General features: G+C 38.2%; 1 protein-coding gene and 1 pseudogene across 1 annotated transcript in view; one reads left to right on the forward strand and one right to left on the reverse strand.

The window, feature by feature from the left end:
- STAG1 (stromal antigen 1) overlaps nt 1–18,829 on the reverse strand; it is a 355,079-nt gene extending 336,250 nt beyond the window's left edge. Inside the window, exon 1 of the mRNA XM_027845191.1 lies at nt 18,644–18,829. The gene's annotated coding sequence lies outside the window, so the exon portion shown is untranslated. The remainder of the gene's footprint in view (nt 1–18,643) is intronic.
- LOC114030390 lies at nt 1,387–3,153 on the forward strand (annotated as a pseudogene).
- Nucleotides 18,830–19,066: the final 237 nt, after the last annotated feature.

Consider the following 19,066-nt stretch of genomic DNA (forward strand, 5'->3'; position numbering starts at 1 on the left):
TTCAACTCTACACTGTCCTCCTCTCGAGTCCTTTGCCTCCCTATCATATTTTGACTTATTAAGAGGATTTGTTCTGTGAAGTTTGAATTCAGTCAAAGGGTCGCACCTGAAGACCTACAGGGCCATATGTGGCCTCCAGGCCACAGGTTCCCCACTAGACACTGAGAATACAAAAAAAAATTTAATGATAGCCCCTGACCTTGAGGAGCTTACATTCTACTGACTGGAAAACAACTCAGAGTTAAGTATAATACAATGTAGGGAGCAAACAAAAATATGTCAAATACTTAAAAGAAAATTGAGAAAAAAGAGAACACTGTTGGGAAAGGCAGAGCTGAAGGAGGGAAGTAAGAGTGCTTAAGCTGAAGAAAACTTAGGGATGCATGACAGTTTTTTAAAAATAAAATTTATTTTACATGCATTTATAATCTGTACTTCCCTTTGCCCCTCCAAGTGAAAAACTACAAAAAAAAACCCAACTTATAAACACGAAGAGTCCAGCAAAATAAATTCCCACACTGACCACATCAGAAAATGCATGTCTCTCATTTTAATTGATGGATGATTTCAAAGATTGTTAGGTTTTAACACACACTGTGTAGTTTTAGACTAAATATGAATCAAAAGGCATAAACCACAGGGAAGTAGATTTTAGTTCAATTTTAAAAAAAAAATACAATAAGAAAGAACATGCTAAAAATGGGGGGGAGGAGAAATAGATGGAATAGGAAAGGGAGAAATGAACTGCCTTGGATTAGTGAACTGAGTACCACAAGTGACCACTATAATAGATGAGAAGAACCTCAGCCACATTTTCATTTCTACCATCCAAGTACATATCCTTTGATACATATGGCCTAGATCAATAGAAAAGCAGAACTATAACTAGCCCTCTTTGAACCTGGAGTAAGAGGCAAAAAAGTCACCCTCATTTTTGAGGAAGAAATATCTGGAAATATCATGAAAGAATATTATGAAATGATATTTATAGGGTCTAAAACCTCCTCTAAACTTTTTTCCCTTGGGAAACTGGGTAAAACAAAAGGTAAGGCCTTTTCTTAAGGGAGATTAAGGGGTTTAAGGGTGATGAGTGAACTCAACTCCAATCTAGTTAAGATCACTGCTTTTCCCATCCCTGAAAGGATTGACCAAAAGACTCCACTTAAGAGATGTGCCCTTTATTCCACAGAAAGGAAGGCTCTCTCTTTCACCTCTTATTCAGAAAAGATTCTTAATTTTGGGGTGGGGGATCAATATTTGGGAAGATCCCTCCAGGGGAGTAGACCAGGAAGGAATGAGACAGTGACTTTTTTACTTAACTATTTTGGGATGTTAAACACAAACTGTATTGAACATAACTGATTGAAAATTCCTGACTTCTTTTTCTTGATAGTAATGGTGTGCCATTCGGTGGGGCACTTGCATTTATCATGGAGTGGTACGAAGTTTATAGTCACAGCACCTTCTTTTCAACTATCAGATACTGAGGTAGCTAAGATGTGAAATGAGTTCTTTGACAGAGAGAAAAAGAGGCAGCTGTCACTCAATCCTCACACTGAGAAGATTGAAGTTAAACATGTTGGGAAATCTGACCCTGGTGCCGTATTTTTGATGAATAAAAATCTTTGAACTCCTTATAATTGTGCCATGCATGTAAGTGAATAGTATTGTAAGAAATCCATTTTGGCTCTTGTGGATGGGCAGCCCTGGGATAAACCTCTGACCAAGTCACTTGAAATTAAGTTTCTTACTTTTAAAGATGAAGATCCTGAGGAAGTAAACAAGGCTTATTGGAACTCTTGTGCCATGATGATGGGGTGTGTGATAGAAAGGGCACTCAAGGATGAATACACAGCTACTTTAGTCAGAGTTCCAGAAATTCCAGTGGTTGCTGGAGCCTTCTGCTATGATGTAATTTTGGACAAAAGACTTGATGAATGGATTCCAACACCAAAATTGCTGACAGGGCACCATCATGGATGTACTAGTAGGATAACATCTATATTCTGAACCATGAAAAGGCTCAGAGGAGAAATACCATTACTCCTATGTCAATCTAGACAGGAGTTGAACCAGTGGCTTCACACTTTGCTGCTGGACTACATATGAGGACATCAAAAAGAGACTAAAGGATTCAGAGAAGGAGAATTGCCTCTGAAAGAAAAGAATAAGATTTCTGTAAGAAAATCTTCTTGAAACCTGTTTAGATAAAGAAACAAGCTCAGTGGGATGAGAAAAAGCAAACAAGGCCTATCATGCTTATTGGGAAGTTTGCCTAAACAGAGATAATTTGAAAAGCAAATTGGATAAGATGAATAAAGACAATTCTGAGTCTTAGAAGGTATTGAATGAACAGCTACAGTCCAAAGAAGAACATTTCTAGCTAGGACTGAAGTTGAGACTCAGCAAGCGATGAGAAATCTGAAGTAACCTTCATCCAACTGGGAGGTAGAAAAGTTGAGCAGTGACCTGAAAAACTATGGTTTGGAACAGGAGCTGGGACTGACGAGAAAGGAATGTAGTAGTCTAAAAAGAGAACTGCAAAAATCTAAACACAAAGATCATTCATAGGAAGACAACCTCAATAACACAGACTTCCAGAGGCCAAGCATTCCAAGTAATAACATACAACATGCCTACTGGGAACTTGAGAGAAATGTCTAATCTACTTCTTGTGACTCAAGTGTGAGCTGAGCTACTAAGAAAATTAACTCCATCTACAATCAAGAAAGGAACACCTGCATTCTTTCACAAAGGATGCTCATGCCTTAATAAAGAGATTTCCATTTGAAACTTTGGATGTTGAAGCAAAATTGGCATTAGAAATCTTTCAACACAAGTACAAAATGTAGTTTATAGAAGAGAAAGCATCAGAGAATCCTGAGAGAATAGTAAAACTATGCAGATTTGGTGACTTCATGGATGTTTCATTTCAAGGACATTTCAAGGACAAGGATTTGCTTCCAGTATGAAGTTTTAGCAGCTCATAATCTTCAAAGTGCCCAGCTAGATCATCTACGAAGATTCCAGGGCCTTTCTTTATCAGTTCACTTAAAAGTGCATCATATTATATGGCACAAGTTATTGGAAAGGTCTCGGAAAATAGTAACAGAAAATGAAAATAAAGCAACAGTGGAAAATGCAGCCATTTGATCATTCCTGAATTTTAAAAATATTGACAACAAATTAAAATATAAAAAATTTTTTAAAAAAAGAAAATTCCTATATATACTATCTAAAATCATCTCGATTTTTGTAGTCATGTCAGTGGATATAGGGTAACTACAGTATCGTGGACATCAAGTCAAAAATGGCTTAGATATTAATGTTAAACAAAACTATTTCTGGCAGATTTGTGCCTAAAATGCAGAGTACAGCATTATATATATGTGTGTATATATACATATTTTTTTTTAAACTGACATTACTTATTCATAAAGCTCAATTCAAACACTACCTCATCCATGAAGTCTTGGCCTAACCCCTAGCCCAAACTATTAGTATTTTTCCAGTTGGCAATCTCAGAAAAACCCTAAAATTTGGGGTCATCCACAGGGCAAGAAAGGCAGATGATAAGTGTAAACACACTACAACACATTTTGCAACAGTAGTATTTCCTTAGAAAGATGTGTGAACAGAAAAGAAGGTGTGTCAGTTAACTAGTAAGAGCAAAGTATAACCAATGGTTAAGCCAATGGACTTCACTGATACTCATATAGTGTCAGGAGCACTAGTTGTCTGCAGTGCATTTTTTCCACAATTCCACCTCTTAGAATCCCATTTTCCTTTACAACACAGCTTCATCAAGTGCAATCTTCTATGTTGAAGCCTTTCCTGATCTACTCAGGTGTGAATAACCCTGAATGTATATGCGGTCTCCTCTGATAGAATATAAGTTCTTCAACAACAAGGACTATTTCTTTTTTAACCTACCTATCTGAGTGTCTAGTACAGTGCCTGGTATACACAGCCAGCTTATTGATCAATGAGACAGAAGAGGTTCAAGGACACTGTGGGAAAGGAAGTACTAGCAACTCATTCAAAAATTTCAATATGAACAGTTGTACTCATTTACCTTACAGCTATGTACAAGAAATTAAAACAAGACAAAAACAATATTAGAAAGGCTTCTGACTTGAATTCAGGAAGAACATATTTCCAGGTAGCTGTGATCCTATTTAGTGGCTAACTTTTCTAGTCAGAAAAGCTTTTTGTTCAGTTGAACTGAGAACAACTGCTGCCTCAAACAATTCATGTCCTTGCAAAAGGAATCTCTAGTTAGGAGAGTGAGGTCTCAAATGAGTTTACTGAATAAATTTTTTTGCTATTTTTCCTCCTTGGGTTGATGATACTCTGAAACTTAGGTCAAATATATTTCAAGAAATGGCTGCAAGCTATTTCCTGAAACTGTAAAGTCAATCTCAGGCAAAAAACATGAAACAGGTTAAGTCTGCCTGTAGTATCCTCAACCTTAAGAATCAACCTCTTGCATATTTTCTTACCCTCCAAGCTACTCCTCTTCCCTCTTCATTCTCCAGCCCATATGGTCTTTTCTTCTCTTTCTCCTCTTCTCTCTCACTTCCCCTCCTACCCTGGCCTCTTCTCTCTACTCCTTTCCCTCTCAAGTGTTTACATACCACCAATGGTGTCTGTATATTTAATACAGACGAAAGTTAAAAGGTAAAGTCAAGAAGTTCTGGTAAAAATTTCAAGGATATGTGTATAGAAGGTTTTACTAATACTTAGAAGGCTTTGAGAGCTTCTCAATTGAGCAAAAAAAAAAAAAAACCCCACAAAATACAAATATGTCACATTGCCTCGCTGCACTTCAGTTTTCCTCATCTGTAAAATAAAGTGGCTGGGGTCTACGTGAGCTCTAAAGATCTTGTCAGTTCAAAATCTCTGATCCTATGACTTTGAAGAGAAAAAACAATATATTTGATAAAATAAAAATAAAAAGATTTTGCACAGAAAAAATGGAAAAGTATCTTAAAAAAAACTAGGCAAAATCCTTACATCAAACACTGTCAACAAAATTGATAGTCTAAATTTATGAGGCTGACAAAAGTTTATTTATCAAAGTAAAACCCAATGTTCAACAGATTTTGTTTAAAGACTATGAACAGACAATACTCAAAAGAGAAACTGAATGTGGAACCATAGGCAAGTCAAACTCAGTTTTCTGATATATTACATAAAATAATACCTGTAGTAGTACCTACTAATACCTATGGTACCCTACTAACAGGCTGATTTAGGGTCTGAAGAAATATGTATGCAAAGTCCTACATAAAACAGGTTATTAAAACAACTCCCTAATAAAGATAATGTCATTTTGCCACTTCTTTACCTGCAACTAAAGCTGTGACTTTCTGTACTATTAAAACTATTTAGAAAATCTATACTAAAAAACACTGACATCATTATAGAATTATGTCAGCTACATTGTACATAAAACATGCTTTCAGGGCTGGTCAGGAAACCTAACCTTCTTTTGAAACATTTATGTCTGAATGGAAAAAAATACCATTCTGTGGTATACCAAAAGAAGAGTTCCTCTTTTCTCCCACACCATAGCTGTTACAGTAGCACGTTGCCAGGAGAGAAGAGATGAAGATGACCCCAACACAGCATCTTCTCCTTTTCAACCCACCACTGGACACCCTGTATATGACAGGAAGAGGACATAATGGATTGCCGGCTACTGCTCACCTACCAACATTAACATTTGTTAACATTAACTTATATGCATAAGCTCATACTTTAGGATATGTCTGTAGGTCACTAATATCCATGAACTAGAAACAGCTGCAATAATTTCATGAATACAACAAACAAAATAACTACATTACCATTCAGTTTCCTCAACTAGCTTTAAAAACTGATCCTGGCTCAATGGATTAGGGTTGAGGTATGACCTGAAATGACCACCATGTAAAAGCAACATATAATGTTAAAAAGCAACAAAATCATTGCTTTAAGATGCACTTGTGTCTGTGTCACAATTAGTTAAAAGAAATAAAAGCTTGGAAATCGAGCTAGGCAGTTTCAAGTTCAAACAAGGAACAAAAATGAGTTCAAATAACCATTCCTTTAAAAAACAAAGCCTGGCAATATAAGCATTGTTGTCTATGAAAACTAGTCTTTCAGATTCAAAACAAAAGATTTTCAATATTTGATGGAAATCTGACAATTCAGTTATGAAAAATTACATTATTAAATTGATATTTTATACTCCAATTTTAGGGAAAACAGGCAAATGCCAACTAAATAACCCAATATGAGATTTTTTTTTCAACAGGAGTATCTCCTGTCAACTACATCTTCAGCACTTTACACAATCATACTGATATTTAAAATGACAACCTGGAAACATATAGTTTTTCATAATCATCATGAAATATGTGCCCCCTAAATCAAGGAAATAATTTGTTTTAGAAAATATTTTAAGGACTAAAATCCAAAGATTTTTCTGCTTAATTCATTTTGTCAACCAAAAGACCCCACCTGCCAAACTACTCTAATTTACTGATGTGTTACTCCACTGAAAACTATTTATTTGTATTCATCAGTTATTATTCTACATGTCTTCAGTTCTATGTGAACTAGACAGTTTAACTGAAATACTTAATTATGGAATACATACCTAAATTACCTTCAGTAACATGGGTTTTTTTTTTCATTTCTTTGTACTGGATGAAATTAGCCTTCTTTGGACAAGTACACCTTACAACCTAGTTTCATTTGGTATATGCATTTCACAGGTAACCCACTTTAATCTTTTTCTTTCTAAATGTGATCTTTTGGAAAATACAAGGCCATGTGTCAGAATCAAAGTGGGGGGTACCTTCAAATTCCACCTGGACAAAAATGATACCAGGTTAGTGACACTAAAAATAGAACAGGCTTAAAATGAAAAAAATAAAAATAAAGTACAATGTATGGGAGAATATGAAATTATAAATAAAAGGACCTGCTGGAGAGTAATTAGAAGTAATTACATGGCATGCTTAAAGTAAACTGGGGTGACAGAATAGCTGACCTACCAAAATGGACAACTGGGAGACATGAAAGGTCACAGAAAAACTAAGAATTTGGCTTCTGTCCAAAGCCTATAAAATAAAATGGCTGATATGAAATATTTAGAAACAAGTAGGAACTTTGATATAACTGGAATCTGAGAGAATTAGCTAGTGGATAAGCAACATGATTTAATAGTGCATACAGATATGGAAGCTTTAGATATCCTATTAAGAAAAGGTAAAAATTTCCTGGACAAATTAAATATCATAGGGAGCTTCTGTGAACAGTATCTACTAAAGGAATGAACATGTGGTTAAGAGAGGATGTACCATAAACTGACAAGCGTGAAAAATTCAGTCTTAGATATGAGATCATGGAAATGAATTCCAGAAATAAAGCATAGAATTCTTAGAACTAGAAAGGATTTTAAGTCATCTAGTATAAACCTGTTACTTTACAGATGAGAAAACTGGGCTCTACCAGTGAGCTGCCCAAAGATATATAAAGGCAGAACCAGAAAATAAGCTAGGTCTCCACTGTTCTTTTCATTGAATACCACGCTGACTGCAGACTGTAGTCTCAGGAAGATGGACTTACCCACAGTCACATATCTAGAAAGAGGTAAAGTGGGAAATAGAAATTGTTGTTGAGTCGTTTTTCAGTGGTGTCTAACTGTTTATGACCCTATTTAGGGTTTTCTTAGCAGAGATACTGGAGTGGTTTGTCATCTCCTCCAGCTCATTTTACAGATAAGGAAACTGAGGCAAACAGGACTAAGTGACTTTCCCAGGATCATACAGCTAGTTAAGTATCTGAGGCCACATTTGAACTCAGGAAGAGGAGTCTTCCTGACCAGGCATAGCACTCTATCCACTGCACCACTTAGCTGTCTAAACAAAAATCAGGTTTCAATAATGGGAGACTTCAATTACTTGAATACAGATTGGGACGATATATGAAGGCAAGGTTTCTGAATAAGACGAATGACTAAAGGAAACAAGTAGTTTTAGAATGGGGTGGGGAACCTGCGGCCTTCTAGGTCCTTGGGTGGAGTCTTTCCAATGAGTTTTACAGAACAAATCCATTTCTTAAGGGGATTTGTTCTGTGAAGTTTGGATTCAGCCAAAGGGCCGTACTTGAAGACCTAGAGGGCCACATGTGGCCTCAAGGCCGCAGGTTCCGCACCCCCGTTGTAAAACCTCTTAAGAAAGGAAAATACCATTTGTGAATTCTAAGACTTATTCTTGAACAGTGAAATGGTACATGAAATTTAAGGTGAATCATTATGTACTAACAAAATTAAAATCAACATTCTAATTGAGAAAGTGAATTAAAAACACTGACCATAGTTACTTTTAGAGACAAAAACTGGTAAAATTCAAACATTATAGTAAGATAAAAAGCTAAAAATGATATACTTTAACAATATGTTTTATTCAAAATCAAATGCAGAAATATAGAAAAATAGGTATGGGTTCCACAAGGTAAAAAAAAAAAGAGACAGGGAATCAGGAGAGGGGAATTTGTTACAATAACTATCACAAGATCACAGATTTAGAGCTGAAAAGAAACTCAGAGGTCATCTAATCCACGTAATCCACCCACACAAACACACACTTTACAGATAAGTAAAACTGACACCAAAATAGTGAAATGACTTGCCCAAACTTATACAGTTAATAAGGAGCAGAGCCAGATATGAACCAATATTCTCTGATTCTAAATCCAGTACTTTCCTTTTTGCCACTCTACTTCTAAATAACTATAATAACTATCAGCAAACATAATCTTTAGAAGAGTCAGAAGGGTTCAAAACTAGGAACTCTAGCAGCACTCTTTGCACAGTACCACACTTTCTCCAGCTTACATGGATGTTCACAGGCACAAAGCAGTCTCTCAATAAACTCATTAATTACAATTAGGAGGTCCAGAAAGGAATAGAATAGTATTTTACATTAGATTCTAAAAGAAGACTGTTTAAATACTTCAAGGGATGGCAGCCAGCCAAAATACATCAGTTCCACCACTAATGATCACAGAGCTCAAGAGAGTTCAGTGATAAAAGGCAGACTGAATGAATTTTTAAAATTTCATAAATTTTCAATCAAGTTCTACCCTCGCACCCCTGCAGATTTTCTCTTAAAGCAGACAGGCTGGATACAATAGATAAAGTGGTGATGAGCACAGGACACGGCCGAACTAATGCAATTCAATGGTATTTATTGAGTACCTACCTGTGTGACTGTGCATTATGGGCAATACAAAAAAGTATGACAGGATCCTTCAAGGAATTTAGACTAAGGGAAGAAAAGATCAGTACATAAAAAAAAAATCAAAAAAACAAAAAAACAAAACCAAAAAAAAACAGCTAACAGAACAACGTAAGTCTAAATATGTCAAGCTACGTCAAGCACTGAAGTCCATACTCAGATGTCCAACTCTTAACAGGGAAATTTCCATTATAATGGGTAAAATTAGAGGTCATGTCTAAGTCCATCTTCCCTGTTCACCTCAAAATAGCAAGAAATGTGTCAAATAAAGAAAAAAAAGGGGGGGGAAGACTTCATTACAATAAAAACCTTCCAGAAAAACCAACAGAGAAGCGGAGGAACAGTGAGTGTCTGTGTGTGTGTGTGTGTGTGTGTGTGTGAGAGAGAGAGAGAGAGAGAGAGAGAGAATGATCGCAATAACATTCCAGCAATGTTGTATGGCTACAAGTCACAGAACAAGTCATAGAAGATGAAAATCATTCAAAAAGCAATCAATGTAGAGAGGTATGGCAGTTGTTAGCAAGCTATAATACTCTCTAACAGTTAACTAGAGAAGTGTCATAGAGGATATCAGAAAAATGACTGACTAGGAAAAAAAAAAGATGGGCCAGTCACAAGGTGAGAATAAGGCATCCCTTACATATCCTTACAAAGAATAACTTAATGGTACAGTACCACACAATATCAGGAGAAAATAAGGAAGAAAGCCCTCCCCCCCATCAGAGGATTCATGGGTAGACATGAACACAAACAGGTAGAGCAGGCCCATGGACTGGTTGTAATTTGCATTCCTGGAAGGAGTACTCAGATCATTCAGAGCACAAATCTATTGTGATATTGAAGAAACACTCCCAAAGAGCTCCCAATATGATAAAAAAAAAAAAAATACAAAGGGATAAAAGAAAAATGCAAAATTTCCAGGAAAGAATAAAACTGCAACAACATAAAAACCCCCAAGTTATAAAGGATCAATTACAAGAGTCTTAGGGGAAAAAAGGAGAAGAAACATGAAAAGAACAGACAATTTAGGACAAACAATGGTCAATCACTCTAAAACAACAGATTCTCTAAAGAAATAACCAACTTTTACAGTAACAAAAAACTGGACGTCCATCCACTGAAAATGATGTAGTAATGATTATGTAGATGTAAAGGAATATTATTTTGTCATCAGAAATGATGAATATTAAGAATTCAGAAATGCCAGAGAAGAACCATATGAAATGATGCAGAGTGAAGTACAAGAATATATACAACCATAATAATGTAAATAAAATACTGAAAGGCAGTCAGGTGCTAATTGTAATAACCACTGGCCCAAAAAAGATAAAATATATTTCCCTCACCTCAAAAGAAGAGTGGGAAAACTATGGACATATAATATTACATTTGCCCTTAGATACAGTTCATGTGTTAGCTTTTTAAAAAATATTTTTACTTTTTATTGTCATTCTGAACTTGGCAAACATGAACTTTTTCATATGGTTTTTGAATCCTTGGATTTCTTTCTTTGAAAACTACACTTGTTCCTATCCTTTCATCATTTATTTATGGGGAATTGGCTCTTGTTCTTACATATTTGAACCAGTTTCTTATATATCTTGTTTAACAGACCTTTATAAAAAAACAAAGAACAACTTGTTAAGATTTCTTTCCCAGTGAGTGACTTCACTTCTAATTAAGTGCATTAATTTTGTTTATGCAAAAACTATTCATTTTCATGCAATCAAAATTTTTCACTTTATCTTCTGTTATCATCTCTATCTCTTGTTCGGTCATAAACTTTTCCTCTATCATAGTTGTAAAAAGTTATCTCCTTCCTTGCTCCTCTAATTTGGCATAGTGGAGAGAATAAGGAAGACCATTTCAAATCCTGCCTCAGACACTTCCTGTGTGACCCTGGGCAAATGGATTAAAGTCTCTCAGCCTTAGTTTCCTCATCTATAAAATGGGGATAACTGCACAGGATTGTTGTGAGGATAAAGTGAGATAATTAAAACACTTTGCAAACTCACAGCAACACAAGCTGTGATTATTATTTATGACATGACTTCTAGATCACGTATCCAGTTACAGCTTATCATAGTAGATGCTGCAAAATATGGGTCTAAACCTAATTTCTGCCAAACTGCTTTCTGGTTTTCCCTAGCAATTTTTGTCAAATAGCAAATCATCATCCCAATAATTGGTGTATTGGGGTTTAACACTATGCAACTATGTTAGTTTGCTTCTCTGTATGTTACCTAATTTATCCCACTGATCCGTTATTCTATTTATTAATTGATACCAAATTTAATTTTGATAATTACTGCTTTGTAGTGTAGTTTGAGATCTGGTATTGCTAGGCCCATTCTTTCCAACTTTTTCTAAATTTCCTCTGAGATTCTTGATCTTTTGTTCCTCCAAATTTATTATTATTTTTCTGGTTTCATAAAGTAATCTTTTGGGAGTTTGATTGGTATGAGATTAAAAGTGCCAGTTAACATAGTACTGTTATTTTTATTATACTAGCATGGCCCAACCATTTGATTTCACTATCTCTCCATTTGCTGAAGTCTGTCATTATTTTTGTAAAATGTTTAGTAGATGTGTTTATCTAAGTTCTTGTGTCTGTCTTGGTAACTGGACTTCAAATATTTTATATATTCCATAATTATTTTGAAATTTCTCTCTTCCCATTGAGTTTTGGTGGTACATACACAAATGTCGATTATGTGGATTTATCATATATATTGTTATTTTGCTAAAGTTATTGTTTTAATTTTAGTTCATCTTTAGTGTTTTCTAAGACGACCATATCTGCACAAAGTGATGTTGTTCCTTCTACCCCATTGCCTATTCCCTCAATTTTTTTTCATGTCATGTTATAGAGTACTATAACAGTGATAATGAACACCTTTGCTTTAATCCTGATCTTACTGCAAAGGCTTCTAGTATTTCTCTGTGGTTTTGTAAGATGGTTATTTACCACATTAAGTAATTTTCCATTTATTTCTATGCTTTTTAGTGTTAAGAGAAATAGGTATTGTATCTTTTCATCCATTCCTACATGTATTCATATAATCATGTGATTTTTTTGGGTTACTAATATGGCCATTCATGTTTATAGTTTTCCTAATACTGAACCAAACTCACATTCCTAGAATACAACCTAATCATAATATATAATTTACTAATATGTTGCTCTCATCTCTTTGCTAATATTTATTTAATACTTTCACATCAATATTTATTAATGATATTGGTCTACAGTTTTCTTTTTCTGCTTTGTTTCCTTTGTTCAGGCATTAATACCATATTTGTTTCATGGCATGTTAATTTTTAAAACTTCTTATTTCTTACAAGGAAAGTTCAATGACGGTGGGGATCAATAATAGATAGAAGGAAGATTAACACATTTGGAACCCCTAAATGAAGGGAGTTAAAAAAAAACCACCAAAACAAAGTTTAAAAAAAAAAAAGACAGAACATTTGAGATCTTTATAAGCCAAAGCAACTTACTCTGAAGATAGTATTCTAGTGAAAAGCAGAATTAATGGTCTCTGAGAAATACATGGTGAAACAAAATGCCTGAATACAATAATTTAGGAAATCATACAAAAGAACTGACCAAAAGTATAGGAAACAAAGGAAAAGTACAAATATTAGAAATCACAGATCATCAACAAAGAAATTCCAAATTCATCTCACCTGGAAAAATGATCAATCTCCAGAATTTCACCAACAGTTACCAAGAACTAGCCTAGCGTATACCAAGGAAAGAGTCTGAATTACATACAGCTATCCTCATCTACATTTAATGAAAAAGATGGACTATATTCTGAAAAGGAAGGATATCTAGTTCTTACCTATGATAACATTCTGCAAAGCTAATCTAAACCATCAATGAAAAAAGACTGATTAATTCAACAACGGGGAAGAATTTGGAAGGCAGTGTTTCTAGTGGATAGAACACTGGGTACAAAGTCAAAATGTTCTAGGTTCATCTAGATCCCACCAGATACTCACTACTGTGTGACCTTTCTCCACAGCAATTAATTTTCTTGAGCCATCCCTTCCAACTCTATAGGATCTATGATCCCAGGTAATTTTGAATCATTCCCACTGAAGCCAGAAGTAGGTCACCTGATACACAGATTCATCCAACTCCCTAAAAGCAGTTGTACTTGGTTATTTCATTTGCATGTCGAACTAAATACATCCAAAACTGAGCTAAATTATCATTCCCCAAAAACATGTCGCTCCCTCTGGCTTTATATTATTTTTCTTAATGACCCTGAGTGGGATGCCCCTGTGAAGACTTCTCAGTTAATTAAGGTTTGGGATAAGATTATCCTGAATTTGGAGATAAATTCATAAGGCAGAAGAGGATAAGTATAAATTTCTATAGTTCCCCCCGTGTTAGGGTCAGCAGTTAAAGATTGCCAAGCTTGAAATTTTGAAACCCCCAGGTACCCCGGTATATTCCGGTCTGGTGACCTTCCCACAGTCCATAGTAGCATATAGCTTGAACGCACATTTTAAATGTTTCATTTTGGTAGCAAACTAAGGTGATTGTTTGTTATATTGTTTCTTTGTTTTCTGGATACGTATATTGTTTCTTTGTTATCTGTCTTTGGGAATAGATTTTCACACTTAGATTGCGAGCCAAAATATTGGTTAGTTGGTGGGAGGGGGATCCGTTAGGGCTATTTAACCTGGCTCTTCTGCTTCTGTACTTGTCTCCTTTCAGCAGAAGCATCCTGGTGAGAGGACACCCAATTCTCGAGAATTGAAATAAACTTTCTGTTCCTACCCTGAGATACCTCTAAGAGTTTTTTTTTTTTAGGTCATTATCCCACACAACCCTCACCCAGTTTCCCACATTCAAGCTCTTAATTTTTTCTTTTCCTAACTTCTCAGATGCAATTATTTAGCAAGTCTTATCAAATTTACTTCAACAACCTCTCTCAAATCTATCTCCTACTCTCTTTCCCACTGCAATAACCAAGTAAAGATACTGATTACATCTTGCCTGGATTATAATGTATCTTCCCACCTCCACCCTTTCCAAACTCAAACCATCTTCCATACTACTGGCAGATAAATTACTCCTTGCGCACATCTTATCCAAAAGTTCCAGGCTTTAAGGAAAAGCAGAATATAGCATAACGGATAAAGCACTGGACTTGGAATTAGGAGACCCACATTTGATAATGTGGCAAAACCTCAGTTTACCCATCTGTAGAATGGGAATAATACTAATATTTGTACTATATACACGTGTCTTATTGCTCTGGTCACCTAAATCCTCTACTCAAAAATCTTTAGTGATTCACTGTTGACCATCCAAGGGTTCCCGTAGTATGGTAAAAAGGTCACTGAAGCTAGATTTCTTGTTCAATTTATTTCTAAGCTGAATTGAGGGGTTGGGGTTGGGGGAGAGGAGAAGGGTTATGATGCTGGAAGAGATGGCTCATTTAAACTCTACAGAACAGTTTCCCCTTTTGAAAAATTGCCTTTATTAACATCACATGGTTGTTTAAAAAGTACTTTGTAAACCTTAAATTGATATGGAAAACTGGGCTATTACTATTATTAAAGGTCTTCCAGATATGGAGCTACTTCATCCTTCCATTTTCCCCACCCACTATTCACTTCCTGGCCATTCGTTTACATACAGGCCAAACTCTGTTCCAGGAATATGCCCTGCATTTTCCCACCTCCTTAATATTAGTATGCTGTTCCCCACATCCAAAGTATTCTCCTCTCTCTTTTAAAAATCTAACCCTAAATACCACTGCCTCCTCCTCAAAACCCTCCTTAAGTCTCCAGGTGCCAGCAGCCTTCCCCTTCCTGGAAGTTTTTCTAACACTCCACTAGGCACATCTCCAATGCACTATGTATTATTTCACATTAGAATTATCTGCATACCCCCATCTATTATCAACCAAAAAAGCACCTGAGGCCTTCACATTAGAATATCCAACCATTACTAAAGCTTTCTCCTCTAAAATATCCCACCTCCAGGCCTGCTCCCACTTCATCTGGAGCTGCCATTACACGGAAGGTTCTACGCCAGGCCAGCCTTCCTTCCTCTCAGGTTCTGTTCCAGAATTCTGGACTTAATAACCTCAGCTGCTGTCTCTGGAATTTCCCTCAACAACTGGGGCTTCCTTATCCTGGAACAGTCAACCACCCCAGGGGCCTTCTCATCTTGGAATATTCTTTCACCAGCCCCCTTCTTCTCCCCATTGATGAGTTCTGGCTCAGGAGTGGCATTTGAGCTACTCCGTAAAGGATGGGCTGGATTTCAACAGGTGGAAAAGGGTAGTGTCATAGGACATGAAATTAGGACATAAGACAATTTAGTCCAGTTTGTAGCTGAGTATGAGACACTAAATAGTATAAGAGGAGATGGTAATGAAAAGTAAATTCTGGAGAGCTATTAAAACCAGCCTAAAGAACTCTATTTTTAAGGCAATGAGGAAACATTGAAGGATTTAGTTTGAGCTGTGCAATGATGTAAACACAGCTGTGCATTAAGAAATTGTTCCTGTAGTGGTATATAAAATGGACTGGAAAAGGCAAAGACTAGAGGCCAGAAACTGGTTTGGAGGCTATTTAAAAGAGAGAAAAACAGATAATGAAGGCTTCAACAATGGGTTTGCAATATAATGCAAAAATGTACCTACTTAGCACTAGGCTTTTTCTCAGTACACCCTAAACAGATTATCTTGGTAAGTAAAGTTACTTATCTTGGCTTATCTTGAGTTCGGAAGAACAGATGAAAGTCTTCTAATACTTTTTAATTTTCTCACAGTAGGTATAATAGTGCTATGTTTGGGGGGTTTGGGTGGGGGAGATTGATAAAGGAGAACTTGAGAAATGCTTGATAACAAAACTAACTTGATAAACTAACAAAAGTAATTGAAGTAAAACAAAGCATTGAAAAATGGGAAATTTCTAAAAGGTAAATTGATTAAAAGCGGAAACTAAGCAAAGAAATGAGGAAATTGAAGCTGTATTTGCTATTCCTATGTCAATCCATACTGAAAACAAACTTCTTTCCCCTTCTAAATAAGGGTATGAGACAGAAGACATAAAAAGTCATCTTTCCCCCTCAAAATGTACAATTCAGATCCCATCTTAAGGAAACTATGAAAATGTAGCAGGAACTACAGCCCTTTTTGAATAAAACGAAAAATGTTTTCAAAATTTAAACAAGAAGTTTTAAAAACACATTTCCTTAAAACTTCTCAAGAACTTTGGTAACATTTTCATCAAATGTTTTCAACATTTGCTAGGCTGAGCAAAATCAAATAGCTGAGAATCTCTAGATTAAGAGATTGAAGGCACTTTAGAGATCATTTATGACAACTCCTTAGCTTATTCAAGGTCACAAAGATACCAAAAAACACAGAACTTGAACTCAGTTCTTTCCACTAAACTTGGGGCAAAACCTCTAAATTCTTTCAACATAATTCCTTATAAAAATGTTATTTTTCCTGAGGTTTATTATTAATCTGTTAGAATTTTTCACATGCCAGACTACATAGAAACTGTGTAACAATTTGTCATTTCTACTTTAAATCTAAGCACTGTACTATGATTAAATCTAATCATTTGTTCAACATGGACAACACTACAAACTAATAACAAAAACTAGCCTGTATTTGGCTTTCTATAGGTCAGAAACACATCACTTCAGGGATCTGAGAACTTTCCACCAACCTCTTTTGAGTCTTAGGAAGTTGTCTCAGGTAAAGATGAGTTAAATGACTTTCTCATGCACAGAGTTTACAAGTGTCTACCAAACAATTGGAAACCAGGTTTTTCTACCTCCAGGGACTTTATAGGTATGTATCAGCAAAGTTCAACACAAACACTTGTTAAGCACTTACTCAGTGCAAGACACAAAACTAAAAAGAAAACCCTTAAATTATAAGACCTATTCAAATTGCAGGGCTGACTGATAAATCACTGAACTGTACACCAATTCACATCATATTTTTGCAAGTACAACCTGTATTTGTGAAGACGCAAAGATATTTAGGAATGAGTGCTATCTACTACAGCACTCTCATGTGAAATAAAGAAAAATGTGTAAACTATTTTGAACCTTAGAACCCAAACTTTGTTCCTGGTTTAAACTCCTCTCTCATTACCCACAAATAGCATTTCTTGTTTTATAGGTAGTTGGGAGACAAGAGTCCGCTGAAAACTTGTATCTTGAGTCCCTACGATAAAAATTCAATAAACACCCAATAAGATGTGGGCAAATTGGATGGATGCAATAATCTTAATTCCCGCAAATTTTCCAATCCCTTAAACAGAGCGAAATTATCCATTTCGGATATCCCAACTGAGGCCGGGAGATCTACGCTAAAAGGCGACGTCGGTCCATAAGCTTTTTCTCCTCACCCCCAGATTATGGAGGGAAAACAACTTTTATCTATTTCGCCTCCAGGTGGGTTGTAAAACAAGCCGGGGCAGCACCCAGGGTCCGGGCACGTTTTTGCAACGGGACCACTTTTAGGGATGGGGAAAAAAGATAGCGGCAAAGAGCGGTTTGGAAGGTCCCCCCTTCCTCCCGCCAAACACCCCAAGCCCCCCCATTCCCCTTCCTGCACACGCGCGCGCGCGCACACACACACACACACACACGCGGGCACACACACGGACACACGAGCACATATCCCCAATTTCCGCCCAGGCGAAGCCCGACCCTGCCCTACCCCACCCCACATAACAAGAGGCCTCGGACGCGGCGGACTGCAGAGGCTGGACGACCCCCAGGCCCCCTGGCCGCCGCGAGAGGGGGTCATGTGACGCCGCAGCGGCGGCGGTGAAAGCACCGCAGAAACGCAGCCTGCCCGCGCCCGCGCCCGCCCCCCGACACAACTCGAGCTCCGCGGCCAGCGAGCTGCGTCCCGAGGGCCCGGGGCGGGGAGAGGCGCGGACCGGCGCAGACCGCGGCCGGGTTCTGGCGGCGGGCCCGGGCCACTCACAAAGGCTTTGGGCTCCGGTCCCGCTCCAGCCCCCGGTCGGGCCGGGGGGCAGCGCGACACAAGAAACATTCACGGCGGCGGAGGGAGACCAGGGAGCCCATGTTTCCGGGGTCCCCGCCGCGTCCACCGGAGAACTCCTCGGGCGCCCCCCCGCCGCTCCCCCTCCCCCTGTCATGCCGCCACCCGTACAGGCCCCACCGCGGTCTCCCCTCCCCCGCCCGCTCCCCCGCTCTCGCTCGTTCGCTCGCTCTGCTCCCGGCCTCCATCTTGGATCGGCGCTTCCAGCCGCCGCTGCTGCCGCCGCCGCCGCATTCCCCCTCTTTCCCGCCCCCCGCAGCCGCCGCCGCCGCCCGCTCTCACCTCGGCTGCCCATCCCGGCGCCGCCGGCCACCGACCCGGTTTTCCCCTAAAAGTCTCCGGTGTGTTATTCCCGATGTGGGGGGGTTTTAGCGGGGTGGTCGCCGGGGGTTCGAGAGCTGGGGCCGCGCCTTCAGCGGAGCTGCAATCCTAACCCGCCATCTGGTGGCATTTTCCACACGCCAATGGCGCCGCTGCAGACCCGAGGCCCGACCGCCCTCTGCTGGCCACCCGCGCCACAGCCTCACTGCCGGGTACGGCCGAGGAAGGGGTGGGCGGGCGGAGGGGGGGCCCAGAGCGCGAGTCGGGAATGGGGAGGGGGGAGGCAGTGACACGAGCGCTTACGTGTCTCCTACGTTAACAATGCACATGCGCCCCGTCACGGCGGGAAAAGCAACCAAACACGGAGGTTCTTCTTCCCGCCCT

This window comes from Vombatus ursinus, unplaced genomic scaffold, assembly GCF_900497805.2.
Source record: "Vombatus ursinus unplaced genomic scaffold, bare-nosed wombat genome assembly UNPS02014959.1, whole genome shotgun sequence".
NCBI classification, from domain to species: domain Eukaryota; kingdom Metazoa; phylum Chordata; class Mammalia; order Diprotodontia; family Vombatidae; genus Vombatus; species Vombatus ursinus.